Genomic DNA, 24015 nt, shown 5'->3' on the forward strand with positions numbered 1-24015 from the left:
ACACGTAATCACCAACTGTATACGCCAACCCTACACCACAGTTTGCTGTAGTGCTGCGGTGTCATTCTGCGTACTTATGTTGACATTTAGTGTAGTTAGTCATGTAGCAGTCATTCCTCCGCATTTATTGACTGTTAAAATCCTTGGTCATGTAAAAAAACATTCGTACTTAATTTATTGATAAGATAGTCGAATGCTCCTCTCCTCATTCACGTGTATTTGAAGAATTTGTCTGGTGACCTTCGTAGCTGATGATACTTACGAAATTCTCCACGGAGATTTCTCCATTAGTAAATTTCATGCACAGCATTTCTTTTAGCTTTATTTTCTTACGTAAACGTAATTCCGTAGCCTTACTCTCCAGCTGCAGTATTACAGGAACAGCTGGATGGCTCTAAGTAGCCATCTTGTAGCGCGACATGGGTCTCTCGCACGCAGAACACCCGAGCTAATCGCCCGATGCTGCTGCTTGTCGCGTATCCAGAACATAGAGTAAATATCTCTGGAGTGAGAATTCATATGCGCAGAACAGATTTTGTGTTGTCAACATACATTGCCGGCCTGGTCACGTGTTCTCGGGACGTCATGTGTTTGTCCGTATAGCGCCCTGTATATTTAGAATGTCACATCTCTAGTACAGACGGATTCTTTTCGTACATGTCGTGGATTATTTATATATGTTGCGCAGACATTTTAACAGTATTCATTTGATACCGGGAATAAACCAGCTACGTAACTTTTAAGGGCAAGTGATATTACATCCTGCTTCTTTGCGATAGGTGTCCAGATGCACTCGATTTTTGGCAGTTTTAGGTCTGATACGGCACTTTATGGCATTACAGAGCCTGACGTTCATTTTTGCAGTGATGGTCTTGCAAAACGACTTGACAGTACGCCCGCACTTTTGCAAGTGTCCGAAAAACACCGGATTTGCCACACATTAGCGATTATATCCCTGCTAACTCGTCCCTTTTTCTGCTATTTCTGCTTATTTATTATCTCGTTTTTGCGACCTGAAGCACAATTTTTCTTACTTATGACACTTTGAAGTACTTATTTAACACATTTTACGTACTTGCTCCCAGTTTATTAAATAAATAGTAGGCTGAGTAAGCTATACACATAATCGACAAGTCACTGATAAATGCATGGAGGATAGTAATTGCTGAAACAACTAACAATTCCCTTTCCTGTTCCACTAGCAAATTTACGAGAGGAAGCGATTGTTTGTAAGCTTTTGTACGAGCCGTAACATCTATTACATAGTCATAAAATCGTTGAAAGATAGGTCTACAGAATCAAGCCTTAATTATAATGCGTCTCGAAATTTTTAACGTATACCGTGTCTCTTACTAATATGGTAACTATAATTAGAGCTACATGGTATGTACCCATGAAAAGTTACTATCCCTCATTTCACATATTTTTCTTTGCATCCGTAGCAACAATAGTAATGCACCATCGCCATTACACTATCAACAAACGGTGAAAACAACAAAAACTCTTGATATTATAAACTTCAAACGGTGCGGAAAGCACACACGCACAGCGAAGTCACGAAAACACGTGACAATCCTGGTCTAATGTTAACAGCATGCGCAGAACGCAATGCTCACTCCAGAGATATTTACTCTATGATCCACAAGTCGCTCGCTGTCGTTCGCTTCTGTCGCTCACGCAGGACACGGCCTAAGCAGTACGAAAATGGTTGACGTTGCTTCCAGCTCCGTAGTGAAACACGGATAAAAAGTTCATAGAAACAGGCTGTTCTTAATGTTTAACGTAAATTTCCAGAAAAAATTAGCTTCGAAGTTTTTGATGCAGTTGAGACACAAACACACATTGAATCTATAGCGCAAACGGTAGCGTAGTAGGACTTAATTGGGCGCACCTCATGGTTCGCTGGTTCAAGTCTAGCCTCGGTTGTCCTACATTCAATTTGAAATACCTATCTCGCAAATGTAAAATTAATCATCATTTTCATGAATAATGCACCTCTTGTTGCTTCTAAGTAGACTCTGCACCCTAAATTCTTGTGTTCATTCATAATATGAGTTCTTCATAGTCAATATTATGAAAGATAGTTAATAAAGGTTGCTTAAATTAAGAAAGCATTTTACTTTTAGAGCAAAAATTAAAAACCAAATTATTTGGACTATGTCCACTGTTTTATACTACAGACATAGTCTCACATTGTAATGGTACTTGAATTACGTAACTATTACGGCACCTCACCTCAACCTCTCGATACCAGCAATATTCTACTGGGTTTCTGTAAAGTAGTTAACATATTTCTGTGACAACATTCAGATTTGATTTCATTAATGTAGAGGTACTTCGATACATCGATATGTATATATTACAATGATATTATTCTTATGTGTATTCCTTCTTTTAAGGGAAGCAGTGATTGGGAAGGGAGTGAGACAGGGTTGTAGCCTCTCCCCGATGTTATTCAATCTGTATATTGAGCAAGCAGTAAAGGAAACAAAAGAAAAATTCGAGGTAGGTATTAAAATCCATGAAGAAGAAATAAAAACTTTGAGGTTCGCCGATGACATTGTAATTCTATCAGACAGCAAAGGACTTGGAAGAGAAGTTGAACGGAATGGACAGTGTCTTGAAAGGAGGATATAAGATGAACATCAACAAAAGCAAAACGAGGATAATGGAATGTAGTCGAAATAAGTTGGGTGATACTGAGGGAATTAGATTAGGAAATGAGGCACTTAAAGTAGTAAAGGAGTTTTGCTATTTGGGGAGCAAAATAACTGATGATGGTCGAAGTAGAGAAGATATAAAATGTAGACTGGCAATGGCATGGAAAGCGTTTCTGAAGAAGAGAAATTTGTTAACATCGAGTATAGATTTAAGTGTCAGGAAGTCGTTTCTGAAAGTATTTGTATGGAGTGTAGCCATGTATGGAAGTGAAACATGGACGATAAATAGTTTGGACAAGAAGAGAATAGAAGCTTTCGAAATGTGGTGCTAATTGAAGATTAGATGGGTAGATCACATAACTAATGAGGAGGTATTGTATAGAATTGGGGTGAAGAGGAGTATGTGGCACAACTTGACTATAAGGATGGATCGGTTGTTAGGACACGTTCCGAGGCATCAGGGGATCACTCATTTAGTATTGGAGGGCAGCGTGGAGGGTAAAAATCGTAGAGGGAGACCAAGAGATGAATACACTAAGCAGATTCAGAAGGATGTAGGCTGCAGTAGGTACTGGGAGATGAAGAAGCTTGCACAGGATAGAGTAGCATGGAGAGCTGCATGAAACCAGTCTCAGGACTGAAGACCACAACAACAACAACATTCCTTCTTTTGTCACTATGATTATTGACGTACTTGCGACTCTGACTGTTGGGCGCGTAAGCGCTTGACTATCCGTATCATCGGAAAACACGTCAGCCTGAAGGATTCAAGCTGGAAAAAACGAATAAATGTTCCAGAAATAATTTAAGGTTAGTGAATAAGTATTCCCTTTCACTACAACAAAGCACGTAGAAGTTCAATCAACAAAGATATCGACAATCACAATGTAACAATATAAGAAAATCGTTCATAAACACGCAGACTACATACATATAACATTGTATCGAAAGCTAGAATAGAATAATTCTTGTAAGCTGCAAAAAAATTAGTATCTGGACGTACGCATTTGAGCTAGGTGTATTATTGCATGTAGATCCCTCCATAACTCACTGCAGCTTGTCCTGAAATTGACAGTTTACTCAGATCATCCTTTTATTCCGCAGCAAGAGAAAGTCCACAGCTGTTGCAGGATCATGAAAGTGAGATGTATATTCCGAAACATTACTATATTGCAAGTTGTTATGAAGTTCATAGTTCACGACACGCACTACAGTCACATTTCAGTACTAAAATTTTATTAATGTGACTAGTTCGAAATATCCTCCATTTATGTCTCATAGGAATACATAATACATTGCTGATCTGACACTGGCTGCTTTCAGTAGGGGACAAATTTCTCTCTGTCAACCCTGCGATAGTAGTTAAGCGATGCGCTCACTCAGTCGTGGCAATTATTGCCTACACAATAATTTTTTGCGCTAAAACACAGCGTTCAATTTATTAAGGCATTATAGAGAACTATCCGGAAGTTTAATAAGCGCTCATTTGTTATCCAGAGTCCGTATTGCAATTTGTTATCCCTGGCTCATAGTCGCGGTATTATTGTTCCGGACTGTTCGTGGAAAATGCTTTCTCGCCCTTCAACACAAAAGAGCCCAAGCGGGAACAGAATTTTCAGTCATATGGATCACTGTTGTATACAAATGAGGTATATCTACATCCTTTTCCGATATTCATTTGTTCGAGAAACGTTTTACTATTTGCACAAATGGTTCAAATGTCTTGGAGCTCTGTGGGGCTTAACTTCTGAGGTCATCAGTCCGCTAGAGCTTAGAACTACTTAAACCTAAGGACATGACACACAGCCATGCCCGAGGCAGGTTTCGAAGGTGCGATCGCAGCTGTCGCGCGGTTCCAGACTGTAGCGCCTAGAACCGCTCGGCCACTCCGGCCGGCACTATTTGCACACAAAAATTAAAGAAATACTGCTTTTGGATTTGCGTGGGGTTTTCACTACGCGACGTTTCTCATGTGATTTCATAAAAAAAAATTGGTATATTATAGGCGAACATTCGTGTTTGGCAGTGAAGTGGCTACCTTTTCACTATTAGTCAGTTTTTAGAATGTTTATAAACGAAGTACCCTAACTCACTTGAGGTAATTTGAGGAATCCACAGTGATGGATGACCTCACTGTATTTCACGCTTTGTGACTTTAGGTCATATATTGCAAAGGACCAACTGAAGCTAACGTACCGAAGGAATTTTTTTTACCGTGGGAGGAGAGCGATACCTTTCCAGTGACGAGTAAATCGATTGTATGGTTGATGATACACTGCACGTAAGTTTCTGCACGCCAGGCAGGGTTCAGCGTGACAAATTACTACACAAACAGTTCAGCAAATGCATGCAAAGAGATGAGTAGTTTATCTGTACAATAAATACTGAGATGTTATCTATCATAATTTGGAAGTACACAGGTTCGAAGTGTACAGAGTATATCAAAGAGGATGATCTATTTGCCACGTCCATATTTCTTAAACTAGTGCACATGTGCAATAATTTTTCTTTATAACCGGGAAACTCAATAAGTTTTCATACCTTTTCATAGGTGTTTAATATGCCTTCTTGGCATGCACACCATATGTCAATGCAGTATTCAAATTGTTCCCAGTCTGCAGCGAGCGTTTCTCGAGTTACAGCTTTCACACAGCTGCTGTTATGCAACGTCTCAGTTCATTCATTGTTGTTGGTAACGGAGCCACGCAAACAAGTCTTATAAGCCCCTCCCACAAGAAATAACCAGGTCCGGTGACTTCGGAGGCCAGTAATGTAAGGCTGTATCATTTGGTCTATGCCCTCAATTCATCGTCCAGTAATACTTTCATTCAAAAATTATCTTCACGGTGAGCTTGCAGTGGCTGAATTTTGTACGGTTTCATTTGTAATCGTCGACGGCAACACACGCCAGATGGACATCGGGGTCATGTTGCACGGCGAACGTATTTCTGCGGACTCCTCGTGAAACTGTGGCGGATGCGTTCGACGTCTGTGTCAGACACTCGGGGACGGCCAACAAATTTGCTTTTACACAAAGACCCTGTTTCTCGGAATTGTTCGTGCCATCGTGTAAAGCTCTCAGCTGCAGGAGGATCCACAATGTGGCTCTGAGCACTATGGGACTCAACATCTTAGGTCATAAGTCCCCTAGAACTTAGAACTACTTAAACCTAACTAACCTAAGGACATCGCACACATCCATGCCCGAGGCAGGATTCGAACCAGCGACCGTAGCGCCTAGAACCCCACGGCCACACCGACCGGCTACATTAGATTCGTGTGAGCAGTTGCGAGCGAACCCATGGGCATGCGCAGTTGAGTCGTGCATGTACCTTCTCCCGCTTGCAAGATGCTACCCGGAAAATTTTTACTGGCGCGCGCAAGCTGGCAACTGCTGAAATGAACCTCTTTCTAACAGGTCCCGGGAAAATAATTGCGAATGATTTATTGAAAAGCGTTACTTTCAAAGTAAATTTCCTTTTACGCATGATGAACAAAGTGCGACAATGTGCGATAAATTTCTTAACTCACAGAGCGTTTGACTCTCATTTAAAAATCACGTATTTGAGGACGACCATATGGAAAAAATTTCGAGCCCAGAAGATCAGACATTTATGTCGGTATTAAAACTTTTACTGGCACATTTGTGTGATGTATCTTATAGTGTAACACTCGCAAAGAAAGATCAACATTGTATGTGAAAGTTTAGCTTCTCTTGCAGCTTATTAATCGTAAAGACCACTATTATATGTGAAAGCTCTGCGTTTCTTGTAGCAACACTATGCATATTAATATACACCATTAACTTTTCCTATTTGGTGCACGCGCTACTTAACAGTGGTAATGCTACTGGCTGATTACATCACGTCTCCTAAGCTCTGAATATCCTCTGTATCGGCTGGCGAAATCACGTGTCATGAGCTATGACTGGCTTACAAAAGCGTATCGCAATCTCGATTTCAAATGGTTCAAATGGCTCTGAGCACTATGGGACTCAACATCTTAGGGCATAAGTCCCCTAGAACTTAGAACTACTTAAAACTAACTACTTAACCTAAGGACATCACACACATCCATACCGAAGGCAAGATTCGAACCTGCGACCGTAGCGGTCGCGCGGTTACATACTGTAGCGCCTAGAAACGCTCGGCCACCCCGACCGGCGCTGAATGTGAAATACAAAAACAGTGCTTTACACGGCAGTTCATCATTGAACAAATATGGTAGTACACATTACCTTTACAACTGAAAATATTTTATTTTTCCGCTTGAGTTTCCTTCTGATGAATAATCATTCGTAATCGATTTGGTACGAAATGTGCAAGGTTGTTTTTTTATGTCGGATGTTAATGTTCTTCCATTTACACTGCAGTATTGCTTTAAGATCTGGTTTTCCACCGCTTTTGTAATTCACTGTATACACTGGTGTCCAAAATTGAAGCAACAAACTGGTATTTCCCCGTCCTGTGTATACTTCAGATATGATATAATCATACAAAACGTGAACATATCGTTACGATTGTGTTCTGCATGGAAGATTGTATTCTGATCAACGGAAAACCACGCCAACAATGATATCAGGGCAGCTGTCAAGCGGGGTTGTCTTCTGTTGCAACTTCCGGGCTGAGAGGCCGTGGTCGATGTGTATAATGTCCACCTGACGTTTCGTCTCTACCTGTGGGAGGCATCTTCTGAGGCCGTCCGGCTACTGCCACTGAGACTGCTGGTACTCTCGCATTTATAGAGCGCATAGAGGGCACCACCATTCGTCGCGTGATGCCGACGGTATGCCTATCTTTGGAAGGCATCATCATTCTCGATTAAGAGTAATCGATTGTCATTCTGCTGGCGCAACGTCCATATCCATATTTTGTCCAACTTTAAAACTTCCTCTTTTCTATTAAAATTGTTATGGTGTTTGTGAATTTTTATTGCTTCTCTATACATGCGCGCATGATAATGGGATGTTCGTGCTAGAACGCTTGTCTTATTAAATTGTCTGATTGAATCACGAAATTAAACACGATTTTGGGACGCAAACATTGTGGAAAAAAGATCGAGATCGAGTAGGATCCCTAATGGTGTGGGCTGGGATTGTGTTGACCATTGTGGCCGAGCGGTTCTAGTCGCTACAGTCTGGAATCGCGCAACCGCTACGGTCGCAGGTTCGAATCCTGCCTCGGGAACGGATGCGTGCGATGTCCTTAGGTTAGTTAGGTTCAAGTAGTTCTGAGTTCTTTGGGACTGATGACTTCAGAAGTTAAGTCCCATAGTGCTCAGAGCTATTTGAACCATTTTGCTGACCATTCGAACACCTCTTCACGAAATTGTGCTGGTGAATCAGCACGATTCAACTGCTGTCAGGTGCTGGGAGGAGAGCACGGAATCTCACGCGCGGCTGCTGCGAGGTGCTGCGGGCTCGGACTGTTTTGATGAACGATAACGCCCGACCTCAGTGAGCACAGGAGGCTGGTGTTTCTTTTGGAAACGGAAGATATTGCACGCTTGGCGTGGCCAGCTCGCTCTCCTGATTTGAATCCTGTAGAACTTGTCTGGGTTGCAACAGGGAAACAGGTAGCATCACGTTAGCATCCCCTGACCGCTATGAGCCGTGAGCAGCTGTGCGGGAAGAAAGGGAGTTATTCCCTCAAGATGACATTGGTGACATCATTCGCAGCATTCCCCGTCGTTGTTAGGCCTACATTGGTGCCAGAGGTGGTCACACTCCCGTTAAGTCGGGAAAAACGAACATTTTTGTCTACTGTTATGCATGTGGCAATTGATTACGTTCTGTAGTCTTTGCATTGTTTCTACTTTATGATCTCTTTTAATGTTTTTTGGCAAAATAAAGTATGGGTTCACTTTCTTTAATGATTGGTCATGGTTTATGTTCTTCTGGATTATTTTGTTTATCTAATATTATTTATGAACGTTTGGGTTGGCGAAGATTATTAATTATCAAGGGTATAATTAATTTAATACCTAGAATGGCTTTATGGTGATTCCTTTTAAGATCATATTTCTTCTTAATCGCAGTACTTTTTCTAATCTTTGATGTAGAAATTGCATTAATTCTACCAATTGTAATTATTTTCAAAACTTCAGACATTATAATCTGAACAGTATCAACAATATTTTTTATTCTAGTCCTATTAGGTAACCTTGAAAAATTTCCGTTTCTTGCTTTGACTTTGTACACCAGTGAAGATGTTTAATAATATTTACGATGATTCCTCTTACTTGCGGCACATACAATGAGGTAGAGGCGATGGACATAAAAGTTGTGACACAGGACTGTCAAACACGCAGACACACCCATCCTCGCATGAAAACACAATGGGCTTTACTTCAAGTTTACCTGATCTTGAAACAAAATTTCACTCATCACAGAAGCGCAAATTTCCACGAAGGACTGAAAGACCTCTTACATCGGAATGGCTTGTGGCTTATCCGTGGCTACAATACAAAGAAGAGAGTGGCAGTGGTTTCTGATATGACTGCGTTTTTTAGATATGAAATTTCATCATTTTTCACTTACTGTTGGCTGCATTTGTTGCTATAGGTACATTTTTCTTCACAAGTAAGAGAGATTCTTTGATGAATTTTGCACAGCATACAAAACATACTTACAGATGTATGAAACTAGATTTTTCCAAATCTATTAAAAACTGTGGGAAAAATTTAGATAATTACCTAAAAAATTTGATTTTTTTCTAAACATAAAGTTTAAAACGTAACAGCTCATTCATGTTTTCATAAATTAAATAGATTCTTGAGTTTCGGACACTGTAAGTATGGTTTGTACGCTGTGCAAAATTTATCGAGCAGTTTGTCTTACTTATGAAGAAAAGTGTACCTATAGCAACAAATGCAGCCAATAGTAAGTGAAAAAATGATGAAATTTCACATGTAAAAAAATTATTTTGTTATGTTTTTGAACTTTCGCTGCTACGAGTGTGAATCCTGAATCCTTCCTGGTCATGCTGACAAAGTTTTATGAATTTACTTGTAAAACTATAGACAGTGGAAATTAAAATGTCCTGTGGTGCCTCTCGTGCTCCAAGTCGGCCCGTTTGAAGTCCCACCCCCTTAAAGAAGTTTCCTATAACTGGAAAAAAAGCAACGGAAAAATTCAAGATAAACGAGAGGAGCCTTTTCCATCGAGGGTCTCTCGCAATTATTCCACCAAAGCGAAAATAGCACACCTGTGACTGGTCGAGTCACGCATCTCCCGATTTATTAAGATAAAGACAGAACCGCTTTGCTAATAATTCTAAGGTTCCTGGGTCTAGCAGGACACACACAGAGGTCATGAAACGGTCTCTGGGAACTTCACGACGCTTTCCGATGAGGTAGAATGATGTGCCAGAACTGAAGACACGGCTGAAACAGCGTGACCCTTGGTTGGCGCCAGCGATGCAAAACGAAGTACTGGAAATTATGGCTCACATTATCCAGCGAGAAATTGTGCAGCGTATGTAAATTCGCCTTCTTACAGAATTAGAACAGGTTCAACGACGAACGTGACTCGCACTCTGTGTACATAGTGTTGACCACGAGGCGCTCGAAATAAAAACCTTTTCTGCTTTTATACAGTCCGCTGCCTTCTATGACTGTCACTAAAACTGAGTTTTTACGCACCCACTATTTCGGTTGTGCGGCTAATATGTCTGGGCGGAACAAGGTGTGAAGAAAACCCTTCAAGACCGGCCATAGAGTTCTTACATCCACTGCAGCAATCATTGTTTGGAACTGGCACGAGAAAGGTTCAAATGGCTCTGAGCATCATGCGACTTAACTGCTGAGGTCATCAGTCCCCTAGAACTTACAACTACTTAAAGCTAATTAACCTAAGGACAGCACACACGTCCATGCCCGAGGCAGGATTCGAACCGGCGACCGTAGCGGTCGCTCGGTTCCAGACTGTAGCGCCTAGAACCATCCGGCCACTCCGGCCGGCGGCACGAAAAAGTTTCAGGAAGTTGTGATCCATCGTGCGATGTACTGGTAGCAGTGAAAGACGCCTCAAATATAATTCTAGAATCCGCAAAAAGGAAAGACGTGTATGCAGATGATGTGCTACCATCTGGTGTCAATGAAACAAATCCAGACCAAAATGCTCAGCGACTGATTCCAATGTATCCCTCCCAATGTGCTATAAGAGTGATATTTTTGACACATTTCAGGGAAAACTATGACGGAATCCAGACGACAGTCACCGAAATACTGAATGTACCGCCGGCCGGGGTGGCCGAGCGGTTCTAGGCGCTACAGTCTGCAGCCGCGTGACCGCTACGGTCGCAGGTTCGAATCCTGCCTCGGGCATGGATGTGTGTGATGTCCTTAGGTTAGTTAGGTTTAATTAGTTCTAAGTTCTAGGGGACTGATGACCTCAGCAGTTGTCCCATAGTGCTCAGAGCCATTTGACCATTTTTGAACTGAATGTACCGAGCTCACTTAGATACAAAAGATCAGTCCTGCGGAGCGATGGGAAGCGGCCTGAAAAGTTTGAAACTGTTTTTATACAACAGTAGCAACGTAAGTGTTTGGACTGTGTGAGGAACTGCCCAGATCCCAGTGAAACATTCTACAGAGGTTCTGAAAGTGGTTCTTGCAAATCCTACGGCTGCAGAACCATTTGATAAGCTGTTAGAGATATCCAAAGATTATTCTAAAATCCTAAATATGGAAGACCCAAATACCCCACCCACCCCGGTCCGAGAAAAATTCCAGTGAAATTGAAAGATACAGAAACACCAACTGTTCCCAAAGAATTGTCTCAAGCACTAAAATTTAGGAAGGATTTGTTTGAAATTCCTGATCCCCTTCTGAATGAGATTGATAGAAGAGTCAACCAAGAGGATTTAAAGAGATTATCCCATCTACATTCCATCTAGCCATCTACACAGCGTTTGGAAGAATTGCTTGGAGTAAATACAACAGACTAACCCTTATGCACAGCTCGAAATTTTGCGAACCATTACGACCGGTATACAACAATGTAACGTACCCTCTACTGGAAGAAAACTTACTGCTTAACCTGGTAGGGTTCATTCAGCAAGTTATTCGCCTCAACATTCTGGTTCTGGCAGTTCTAATACTGCCAGCATCCTCTGAGGGGTCATTCAGCGCCTTGAGATGACTTAAAACTTGCCTCAGATCAACGATGATCCCGTCGAAACTCACCCTTCTACTCCTCCATGTTCATCATGACAGGGCAGGAAAAATTAAATCTAGTGGCTCTCATGAAAGAATTTGTTTCCCATACTGTCGAAAACTACATTTGGAACTTGTAGGTCTACCTACAATTTTTTAGTCTCAATAAAAGCAAAAGAAATGTCTCATTTCAAATTACGTTTTTCTTTTTTCCATTATGATGTGATGCGCAGTGTATATAAAACAGTAACAATAACAAAAGGTTTCTCGGGCCGATTGTTATCACAGTCACTATTAAATAGGAATACCTTTTTGTGAATGGTCTCAAAACAAAGTACGACCAATGTATTTCCAGATAAACATCTTTTTAAAACTTAGAGCAACGAAACAGTTTTACAGAGGACCACCTATAAAATTGTGTCCATATTATTAATGAGTTGTTTCTCTTTGTAGAACAGCGCTGCGTACCTAACACACCTTCCCACACTATTGGTATGTATGTATTCTTAACGGTTTTGCTGAAAGGTGAAATCAGCAAATGGGTTTGCTTGCCCCTTGTAATTATTTTCAAAACTTTGCTTGCCCTTGTACGCCACGGAGTGAGTCGTTCTATTAACCAGTGTTTACGTCTTCTCTTCCGCGATTTCCTTTATTTCTTTGTCTTCACAACAACACAGCGGACCACGTAAGCAGAACCATTGTTCCAGCTCCACGTACTGGAAACCCTAGCTTATGCTCGTATCGCGTGCCTGGAGTGCATGGAAGCAAAGGTAGTTTCCGTTTTCCAGTATCTATGTCGTTTAAACAGTACCAGCAACTGAAGTTTCGTAGAGCGCAATTTAATGCGCAATGACTCCGAAACATGCCACTTTGCGAAAATTTAATATAATCTGGCCCGTGCTCCGACTGCTGTTTTCAGCCAGTCACAGCACAAGGTAACTCTTGCCATGAGAGAACGCACTGACGTCACACTGGTAATGACGGAAAGTTATCCGTACGTGTGCGTTATGTAGGTAACAATGAAATTTCCATCCCGACCACAAATTTACTGATGTCTACTCATTTGCATACTGATCAGTGAAAACTAATTTGAAATCTAGGCTCCATGCAACACTACAGATTTGCAGCACAAGATCAAACTATCACACGATCGTAAACATCTAAGGCGTGACCAGTAAAGAGACATTGTTCTCTGATCTAGACGGAAAGTACATTTTACTGCATATGACGATTCTTGCCGCACGAATTTCGTAAGAGGAAATGGACTAGTACTCTACAAGATGTGTCACACTATCAGTTCGAAAATATGGTACCTGTTAATAGTACTACACGTCTCCTTTGACCGATGACGAAAAAGCCGGGTAAACCAGTCACCAAAAAGCAGTATGCGTGAAATACCTGTAGCAAAAAGAAATATTTAATTTATTCCCCTTACAAGAAATTCATATGCTTCGCCGAGTAACACTCCCCTCTCAGTCTAAGGTACATAAAAGTATCAGCACACACTTCCAAGCAACAATGTAGTAGGAAGACAAATGTCGTCGTGTGTTGCCTCTGCACAGAGGGCGTCCCCTCAAATTACGACACAGGTCAGAGCCAATGTCGGGCATCGGCAGGGCATTCATGGCGGACTTAACGTTTGCTGAAGCTACCTTTTAGTTTTAGGTTTTAATTTGGGAGGTACGATATACAGGGTGAGTCAGGAGGAAAAGTATGTGTTTTGACGGGTGACAGCATTAGTGATTCTGAAGTAAACAGACTATGTTAATATATGCGCTATTCCGAATGGTTTCCGAGATAGAACACAATGTACACTTCTATTTATTTTGTGTATTATTGATTGTCATTGTTTACAACGTACCACGGTAATATAGTGAAAGTTGAGACGAACATTTTCATGCAGGATGCTTGTGGTCTATCAACTCGGAAAACTACCTCAAACTGGCCTACAAAAAGCACATAAGCTGTAGCGCACTCGCGTCGCGTGAGATATTCAATACTCTCGCCATCTCTCAACGCGAACTGCTAGTCCTGAACAAAAAATAAATAGGACCTTTTCTTGTAGCAAATTTAATTCAGTTGAAATGCGTACTGTGACCTTTTCGCTAGAGTGTGCGGCTTTCGATGTATTACAGAAGAACGTACAAAAGTGATATTTAACATTCTATCTCGGAAACCATTCGCAATAGGGCATGTGTCCACATGAAGTTTTTTGTTCAGAATCACTAACACTATCGCACCTCAAAGCGTGTACCTATCCTCCTGACTCACCCTGTGTGACATAAGTGCAGTGCCAATGTAGACAGACTATCTCACAATAGCAATCAGTTGCCCATCCCTGTATTTCGCATCCACACCAATTGGATTACCCGTCTCTCGATCATACCGCCTTACTTCAACCTAACCTACACCTCGTGATATGCAACGGACCAGCCAGTCTGCACAACCAGGGTTTCAGGGACGCGGGAAGGTGGTTATATCAGCCCTTGATCCTGAACGTTTGTCTACCATCATTCGCATTCCTATTTTTTGTTTATTTCAACAAAAGACGTTCAAATTACTCTTAGCGTATTAATATCAAGAGATACGCTTGCTGTGAGGTAAACTGTATTGCTTGCACTACGTAGTAGCAATACAGTTTATATTGTAGGCAACTATAGCTGTAAGAATCGCTTTCCTGATGAAAGCAGCAGTTGATTAATTCTTTATTTATCGTAATGAAGTGTTATTCAACAGTTCCTGTGGTTTTATTTAACAAGAATATATACGTGAATCCTCAGCTTCTATCAAGCCACAACTGTGTCGTAAAGACATTAAAAAGAACTTGGAACGAGAAGTGTATCTCACGACGAAGTAAATTTACACGAACCTTATGTGTTTCACCGACCGCATAGACGCAGTAAAATTTTCCTGTTTTATTGTAAACATAAATTTAATCTTAGTAGCCGGCCAGAGTGGCCGAGCGGTTCTAGGCGCTACAGTCTGGAACTGCGCGACCGCTACGGTCGCAGGTTCGAATCCTGCCTCGGGCATGGATGTGTGTGATGTCCTCAGGTTAGTTATGTTTAAGTAGTTCTAAGTTCTAGGGGACTGATGATCTCAGAAGTCGTCCCATAGTGCTCAGAGCCATTTGAACCATTTTTTTAAAATCTTAGTATCAAGGAGCAAACTCGTTAAATGTAATAACTCTTATACAATTAATACGGGAGAAGAACGCTCTTAGATTTTAGTGTTGTTCCTCTCTCTTCGTTTGTTGCTAGCAACCGGAAGAGAGGCATATTGTACCACGAAAGTTACAGGTTGCTAATGTAGTACGTTAAAGTTTATATGTGAGTTACTTCGATGTACTGTGCGCCCTCGGGTTAGCTGCATTGAATTAATTTTTCTTGAGACGTTTACAGCTCCACAATTCTAGCGGCCTCTGCTTCAACGGACGCCATTACGCGTCGTCCTATAATGCGAAATCAGGGCGGAAGCGCAGAGATAGCCCGCTTTAACAATTAAACATTTTCTCACTGCAGTGAGCTGCAGAGGAGAGCAACATTACTTTTATGATTCGACTACGACAGCCTGAATATGATGGTAATTACGTGGTTCCACAGTAATTTGAATATTTGAGTCCATGCTCTTACAGTACAAATACGGCGAGGCTAATAATACTATATTTTCATTTTCAAGTAATTTTCTTGGAAGTAAATCAGTCCATTACGTTTGACGATTTTACTGCTCAGTTGCGAGTTAGTCAGTTTACTGCACTACGATCTGCAACTGTCACATGTTGCATTTCGATATCGTTCTGACCAATGATAAAGAGTTAAGGACATCAAGGACGACCGGTTTTATAAAAAAAAATTTCAATATTGGTTCTGTTTCCCCATTCAAATACTTCCTTAGTAAGAAAACCGAGTGCTCTTTGATACGTATAAGCCACAACCACAGTCTGAAACTACACTATTATTAATCGAAGTGAAGACAAACCCATAACGGCGAGCATTTTGACATTTGTAGAAGTCTTCAGAAAGAGCATCAATTTTAGGTCAATATAAGGATTCATTGATTTCTGCAGTTACACAAAAACAATAAAGACGAAATGGAGCACAGCCTTATGTAACGTAAGACTCGCCCACAGTCGTACTTGTTATCACAAACATTACTCTAGGAAAGCAGTAATATCGAAGTTAAATGGAAAAGCGCTCTGTACTACAACACATTTGCGTGACGTAACGGGCTGTTTCCTAATACAGGGCTGGGAGAAACGAACTAATACATTAGTTGGACTAAATATTTGTGAGGCTGAAGTGCCGTATTCTGCAGTTTTCGTAAAGCTGAGTGCTCGCGAAATATTCAATGCCGCAGTCCGGAATTATCAAAAATCGTCTCACATAGTTTGATGCCGAGCGAATAATATAGGGTCAGACAAAATGTTGTACATGGCTGCACGTTCAGCGACCGTGAACAGTTACAACTGAAAGAAAATCTGCCCTCGGTCACTGTTTTTAACAAATTAACCTGGTTTCGACACTGCTAGGAGTATCTTCCTCAGAATTAAAATCAAAGAATGGTCTATACTCTATAAAATGGTCACACAATTACGACTAAAAACGTATGATAGAGTATAAGTGCGGAATCGTCGTGAAAGACTGGCAGTACTTATATTTCATATTATAAAATAATAAATATGTCAAAAGAGCAAAACGGACCGTTTCGCAACCTGCACCACGCAAGTATCGAGCAGCCCTTAGTGGCTCGCCATCACAGTTGTCTTTATCTTAAATATCTTTATGCCAATGCTCTTTTGGCATATTTAATATTTTACTTCATTATTTTATAATATGAAATATAAGTACTGCCAGTCTTTCACGACAGTTCCGTGCTTATACTCTATCATACGTTTTTAGTCATATGATAGCAGAGTCGAAACCAGGTTAATTTGTTAAAAACAGTGACCGAGGGCTGATTTTCTTTCAATTGTAGGAACTGACAGTCCCAAGGTCTACGCTGTGACCAGATAGAACCTAGTTGTTTTTATTCCTGAGTGGGTTAGATTCTATTTTAGCTTCGCATTTGCTGATAATAGAAGAAATACTTTTTATTCCATTACAATATTTGTGTTCCACCATTCCCTTCTGTTATTCCTTACCTACAAGCAGGATAGTTCTTTTATGCATCAGATGTGTACGAATACAATCCAATATTTCGAGAAAAACAATTCAACAAAATGGCGCGAAGACGAGGAAAAAATATCGTCCGACACCGTCTTTTCATTTATGCCTTAAAGTCAGTAAAACAGATTTAACTGGAATTTCGGTAGAGTTTTAAAATACCAAAAATTTTAATACGAAATTCGCGAGCATTCTGAGAGCATAGTAACCTTCAGGGTTTGCTTTATACGCAATAGCCTCGGTGGTGAACAAAATGAGACTGTACAACTGCAATGGGTTTGCAAAAACAAAAAAGAAAATAATTCAACACACGAGGAACGAATGAAAATCGTCGTCCTTACCTTATCCACGATATCCGTGTTGCACAAGAACTTTTCGACTCTGAAACTGTAGCGCTAAATACCCTCGCAGACCCTCACACTGCAAACAGCTCACTACAAACGCGACAGGCCACTCAAGTCACAGGGGACTTCCACGCTGCCAGTGCTGCCAACAGCTGAGAGGGCGGCAGGTACCAATAGCAGTCTGCCTCGGCAGTCGCCATGTGGGCTTTACACAGGGGGACCGTGGTCTGCTCACGCAGTACTGGCTCTGGAATTTCTTTAACAATAAGTCGTTCAAAAAGTAAACAGCGCAAAAAAAGCGCAATACGTCTGCTGGGCACCACTGTGACACACAACGATTAAGTACATGGTACATAACAATGGCGATAGGACTCCTGATAGCTCTTTGTATAAAATTATAAATATAGAACACCGAAGAAATGTGAAGTGTAAAAATATTTTATGTCTGTCTTCCCGTTCTGGAAACTGCGCCAAAGAAAATATGCAAAGTACTTTTAACAGTCCTACATACGGCTAATACACATGCTCTTCATAAACCGATCTGCCAGTACCGCTTCTGGTTCGTGCTGTAAATACTATTTTATCGATTCTCGAAATGCGATTACCGATGCCGGATACACTGCTGAAGTTGCACAGACGTCACTGAATGACTTTCAAACGTAATGACACTGTATTGACGTTCAGAACATTTAATTGCACTAACATATCGTAATAATGAAGAAACCGAAGTTATTTTTTCCTTCATTCTCCTTGACCCTACAGAGCTTTGTCGCTGTCTCAGCGACTGACTGTTGCTGCTAGCGCTCCGTAATGTCGGCAGTTTAAATTCCTACGGAGCAAAGTATATGAAAACGGGAAAAAATAAATGTGCAAACAGCATTCAGAGTTTACATTTAACATCATAATAAGCAACTAAACTTGCAAACTATATGAAACTTCCTGGCAGATTAAAACTATGTGCCGGACCGAGACTCGAACTCGGGACCTTTGCCTTTCGTTGGCAAGTGCTCTACCAACTGAGCTACCCAAGCACAATTCACAACCTTGCCTCACGGCTTCAATTCTGCTGGTACCTCGTCTCCTACCTTCCAAACTTCAAAGAAGCTCTCCTGCGTACCTTGCCCAACTAGCACTCCTGAAAGAAAAGCTATTGCGGACACATGGCTTAGTTCAGTTGGTAGAGCACTTGCCCGCGAAAGGCAAAGATCCCGAGTTCGAGTCTCGGTCCGGCACACAGTTTTAATATGACAGGAAGTTTCATATCAGCGCACAGTCCGCTGGAGAGTGAAAATCTCATTTAGCAAACGATAAATTACGTCCGTGAGGCACACGTATCTGTGATTAGGCTACATAAAGCCTCATTTAGAGTTATGGCATCACAGACTAACTCGCAAAAGTTATCTTCTTCCCAACTGAGATTACGTACCGTTTTCATTATTCAAAAACGATACTGACTTCCACTAACCACTTGTGGCGTCATGTTTGTATAACACTTCCACCTTCCTACAGCAAACAGTTGTGTGCTCTGTTAAACCATCTGTCCGCAAATAAAAACAGTTCATTATTTTCGCAGTGGTCATGAACGAGATATAAAAACTTGTCATCTTCTGGCTTCTTAATTATCACGTCAGCATTATGTGAGCGTTGACAACCGGTTTGTTCACATGCCATGATAATGGTTTATTGTTGTGAAACAGAGGCTAAAACTCGTATGCACTATATGGACATGGAAACCAAATCGCATTCGTCACTACAAAATGGTAGTGTCTGATATGAGTGACAATAATTTCCATAATCGTTCACTCCCAAAAGCTAAATATTTGGTCAACTCTTCATCGTAACTACATTTATCCTTAGTTTAAGGGTTTTCAATTATTCAGCAATACACAAACGTACAATTATAAAAACGTGAATTTATAAAACACCACGAAAACAGCACTGTGCCAAACATTCCGTTACAGCTGGCGATATTGTTGTGACAAAGGCTTTCACCGTTTTTGCCGCGTTAGGTTTGAGTAACAAATCAAGATTCGGAGCAAACTCTCCATCGCCTCTTTCTGGACCGGCCGACTGCAGACGTGCTACCGAAGAAGGTGTCGTCGCTCAACTGCGACGCTGCTTCCCCCACGCTTGAAACGTAAACAAGTCCTGGACACCCTCTGTAGATGGTTAACGCTAAGACAATGACCGCCTTGCTGCTACAAATTACTGTTGTACAGTCTCGTCTCTGCGGCCTGTCTTTCGTCAGAACTGACGTCCCTTCACTGTTTTCACATATGTTTGTGGTCATCGGCAAGCTGTATCAGTCGTCTCTCTTTCCAATCTACTCCTTTCCTCTTCAAAATATCCATCAGCTTGTTCCACTGAACTCTGTCACAAGCCTTTTCTAAATCTATAAAAACAGTAAAGATTTCTCTACCCTTTTCCATATATCTTTCCCCTATAGTTCTCAACAGGCCAACAGCATCTCTTGTACCTTTTCCTCTTCTAAATCCGAACTGATCCTCTGCAATCCGTCTATCCAGCTTGCCATATAACATCCATATAAAAACAAGTGCAGAAGTAACGAATGTTTTGTGCTGAACTCGTATGTGGGCGCCTAAAAGTGCCTGCCTGCTAGTGCAGTGGAAACATTAAATGATCTTAACAAAACCAAAAGTGAGGTATAACGAAAACTGTGTCGTATCTAAATGGTATTCTAGGAAAAAGATCCATGTCATATTTTTCTGCAAGACAATGCTACTAGCTTGACGCTCGGAAACGTGAAAGCTTCGCAACAACTGCCGCACTAATAAACGTTCCTCTCCCACTAGCCCCAACATCATCAGCGGGAAGGAAATACTACGTTGTATGCGTGCGTGTTTCATGTACAACGCCGGTGATGCGTAGCTGAGCTGAATCTTGTCGACGAGCACGGCGTGGGGGGGGGGGGAGTCTGAGGTGGGAGGGGGGAGGGCGGTCCTCGTCCCGCCCGGTCACGCCCGACCGCAGACAGACGCGCATCGCCAGCTGCGCGGTCGATCAGCTGACTGTGACGTTGCACGCCGGCGGGAGCCACGCCTATGCCCAGCGGGCGCTGACCTCTCCGTCGCCGCAGGGACCCACAGTGCAGACCACACCTACCGGCGCTGCCACGAGCTGAACGCCGTGACGTAGAACACCAGCGACACCGCGACAAATAGCTACAGAAACTGTGATACTGTCTCATATACGAGGTTTGTCCGGAAAATACGTATAAAAGTTAAATAATAATTTTACTTTACAATTATTCAGGTATTACAACATGGTCTCCTTCAAAGTACTCGCCCTGAGACGCGATACACTTCTGCCAACGCCGTTTCAACTGTTGATAACATTGCTGAAAGTCTTCAGTTGTGATGTTGGTCAGTTGCCGTGTCGTTTCCGCCTCGATGGCTTCCACATCTCCCAAGTGCAGCCCCCGAAGCACCATTCTGCATTTCGGGAACATGAAGAAGTCACACGGGGCTAAATCTATTGAATAAGGCGGGTGGTCTGTCTCGGTGATTGAGCTTCGGGCCAAAAACTCGCGCACAACGAGCGACGTGTGAGCGGGCGCATTGTCGTGATGGAGGATCCACCTGCCCCTTTTTGCCAACTCCGGTCGAACTCGGGCCACACGAGCTCTGAGACGTGTCAGAACTTCAACGTAAAAATTTCCGTTCACTCTCTGGCCGGGAGGGACAAAATCCTTCTGAACAATGCCCCTAGAATCAAAGAAAACAATCAACATTGTCTTCACATTGGACCTCGATTTTCGCGACTTTTTTGTTCTCGGTTGTCCTGCTAGTTTCCATTCCTCGCTTTGAGATTTGAGCTCCACATCGAATTCGTAAAACCAGGACTCGTCTCCAGTGATGACTCTGTTGAGAAAGTCCCCTCGTCCCTCTGCTTCCAACCAATAGTACTCGACCCTCTTTGCCTTCTGTTCTGGCGTCAGGAGCTTCGGTACGATTTTCGCACACAATTTCTTCATTTCAAGTTTTTGTGTCGGGATTTCGTGAACTATTGTTTTGGAGATTGACAGCTCGTCAGCAATCATTCTGACTGTCAATCTACGGTCTTTAAGAACACGAGCCCGAATTCGCTCAACGTTTGCATCGGAACTCCGATGTCGACGGGCGTCCTGGGCGAGGGTCACCGTTCACTTCTTCTCGGCCATCCCGGAATCTTTTCAACCACTTGTTCACGGTCGGTTCCTTCAGAGAATTCTCTCCGCAAACCTGTTTCAAACACTCAAAAATCTCACGGACATTCTTGCCTAGCTTTGCAAGAAACTTGATGTTGACGCGCTGTTCCTCAATCAGAGAGAGCTCCGTGCCGACGGCAGGTGAAAACGGGTGACTGTCAACAAGCTGCCGCACTCTCCCACCTCCAAGCAGAGTGCTCTGACTCGAACTGAGCGTTGATGGGATTGATTACAGCAGTAGTCCCACCTGGCGGTGACTGCAACCTGTAACATAAAGACATTATTCAACTTTTATACGTAATTTCCGGACAAACCTCGTACAGAAATTCTCTTACGGTGTATCTATTGTCGTCATAATGTCATTTCTTTTGCATACTGTCACAAATAGGTGCTCATTAACATATGCTCATTCACAATTCTGAACTGACATCGTATAAATAATGTATTGACAACAGCCAAAGCGGGTTAGTCGGTCGCTCCGCCGACGTTTTCCCTAGGGTTTTTCTCAAGCCGCGCCGAATGGGGAGCGAACAGTTAACACTCCTGGGACTGTATAAATATCAGACTAACTAGTAGTTGTGTGCCGACGAACGCTGCATAAGCTGCAACAGCCAAAACAAGCAGCCACAACGACAGTACGACCTTGGGATGAAAACCCAATCAACAAAATGTTGAAAATATTATATGATGAATGACAACTTGATTGCATATTATTTTCATTTAGTTCATGACTACATTGTAAACAATTGTATACGAAATCCTTTTGTGTAAATAACTGAATTTGTGTTATTTGTTGTATCTAATGTGAAACAACATTGTGGCCATTATGATAAAATGCGACCCACGTGAAATGAAACCTGTAAAAACTGTGTGTGTGGACACTGTGGACGTAAAGTAGGAAATGTTAATGAGAAAAAAAAGAACTAATACGTACACCTTGTGTCGTAAACATTTCGCGGGTGGGGGGGGGGCATTGTACTGTCCCTAGTAGAAATATTACAAAAAAGTGAAAGTGGAATTTAAAAAAAAAAGTTTAATATTGAATTATACGTGAACGTTAACCGCTCAGGCAGTATGTAATGTTCTCTCATGTGTATTATTATTATTATAACGATATAAAATTCTGTGCGTCATTTTCGAGTGCAAAGAATAAAAAAGATACACTCTGACAATAATGGACCACGTAGATGGAAAAGGAACCATGTTTTGTCATATTTTGTCCGTTACCACTCTCTCTTTTGTCTTCGATGTGAGTAGTCGGACATCTTGGCGAGTGCTGTCGCGTGTAAGCATTATTGCACTTGTAAGCACATAATATATCAGTTTCATGCTGTTACTCAGTTTTAATTGTAAGAGGTGAAGCCTATCTCATGTCCGCTTCCTTTGAATATCAGTAATTCAAGTTATTTTCAGCGCAACAATTGCAGCCACAGCCGCCATTACGAGGCAGTTTTAATTAATGAAATCAGCGGAAGCGAATTATTCGCACGCTTCAATTACAATACAAATTTTTTCCACAGCCGACAGCCACTGCAACGGAAGTCATAGCTTTAAGATTTTTATTTTCAGTTTAACAGCCGAGATCCAGAGCCACGGCTCAGACTACAATGCATTACGAAACAAAATGGTAAGAAATTATTCTCTCTCTTGTGTGTGGGCAAATGCAAATAATAATTAGAGGTCTCATGTTTGAGTAGAAATGTTAAGCCGAGGCAAGAATCTAAGAAAGTTTATATTATTTTTTAACTTATATTTAACGTTTTACAACATCAGTGTGTCTCACAATTATTAACGTGATTAATGATTTTGCTAAGGATTAACTGTCATTGAACAAACCGTCTTACAAAAAGCAATTTAATTCAAATCAAAGAAAAAATCAACATTAAACTAATAACCAAATTAGCAATTAATTTTGAGAAAAGCCCGCCGCGTAATAACGAGATTCATGTAAAAAGAAAGAGAAAAATATTTCATATGATTATAAGTCACGCGAGACTACCTCGAAGGAAACGATTTATTGACACACAGTCAGCACGAATTCAGAAAATATCGGTCTTGTGAAACACAATTAACTCCTTATACTCACGAAGTAATGAGTGTTATATACAGGGGATGTCAAACTGATTCCATATTTGTGGATTTCCAGCGGGCTTTATACACCGTTCCTCACAAGCGTCTTCTAACCAAACTGCCTGCCTACGGAGTATCGCCTCAGTTGTACGACTGGATTCGTGATTTCCTGTCAGAGAGGTCACAGTTCGTAGTAACAGGCGGAAAGTCATCGAGTAAAACAGAAGTAATTATCCGGCGCTCCCCAAGGAAGTGTTATAGGCCCTCTATTGTTCCTGATCTATGTTAACGACATAGGAGACAATCTGAGTAGCCGTCTTAGTTTGTTTGCAGATGATGCTGTAATTTACCTGTCTTGTAAAGTCATCAGATGATCAAAACGACTTGCAAAATGATTTAGATATCTGTATAGTGGG

The 24015-nt window shown here is 41.6% G+C and overlaps 1 protein-coding gene across 1 annotated transcript in view; it reads right to left on the bottom strand.

Moving 5' to 3' along the window:
- Nucleotides 1-17411, bottom strand: part of LOC124720461 (serine/threonine-protein phosphatase 6 regulatory ankyrin repeat subunit B-like) — a 45462-nt gene extending 28051 nt beyond the window's left edge. Inside the window, exon 1 of the mRNA XM_047245815.1 lies at nucleotides 17320-17411. The gene's annotated coding sequence lies outside the window, so the exon portion shown is untranslated. The remainder of the gene's footprint in view (nucleotides 1-17319) is intronic.
- Between the last annotated feature and the right edge of the window lie 6604 nt (nucleotides 17412-24015).

The sequence above is a fragment of the Schistocerca piceifrons genome, chromosome 11, assembly GCF_021461385.2.
Source record: "Schistocerca piceifrons isolate TAMUIC-IGC-003096 chromosome 11, iqSchPice1.1, whole genome shotgun sequence".
Taxonomy (NCBI): domain Eukaryota; kingdom Metazoa; phylum Arthropoda; class Insecta; order Orthoptera; family Acrididae; genus Schistocerca; species Schistocerca piceifrons.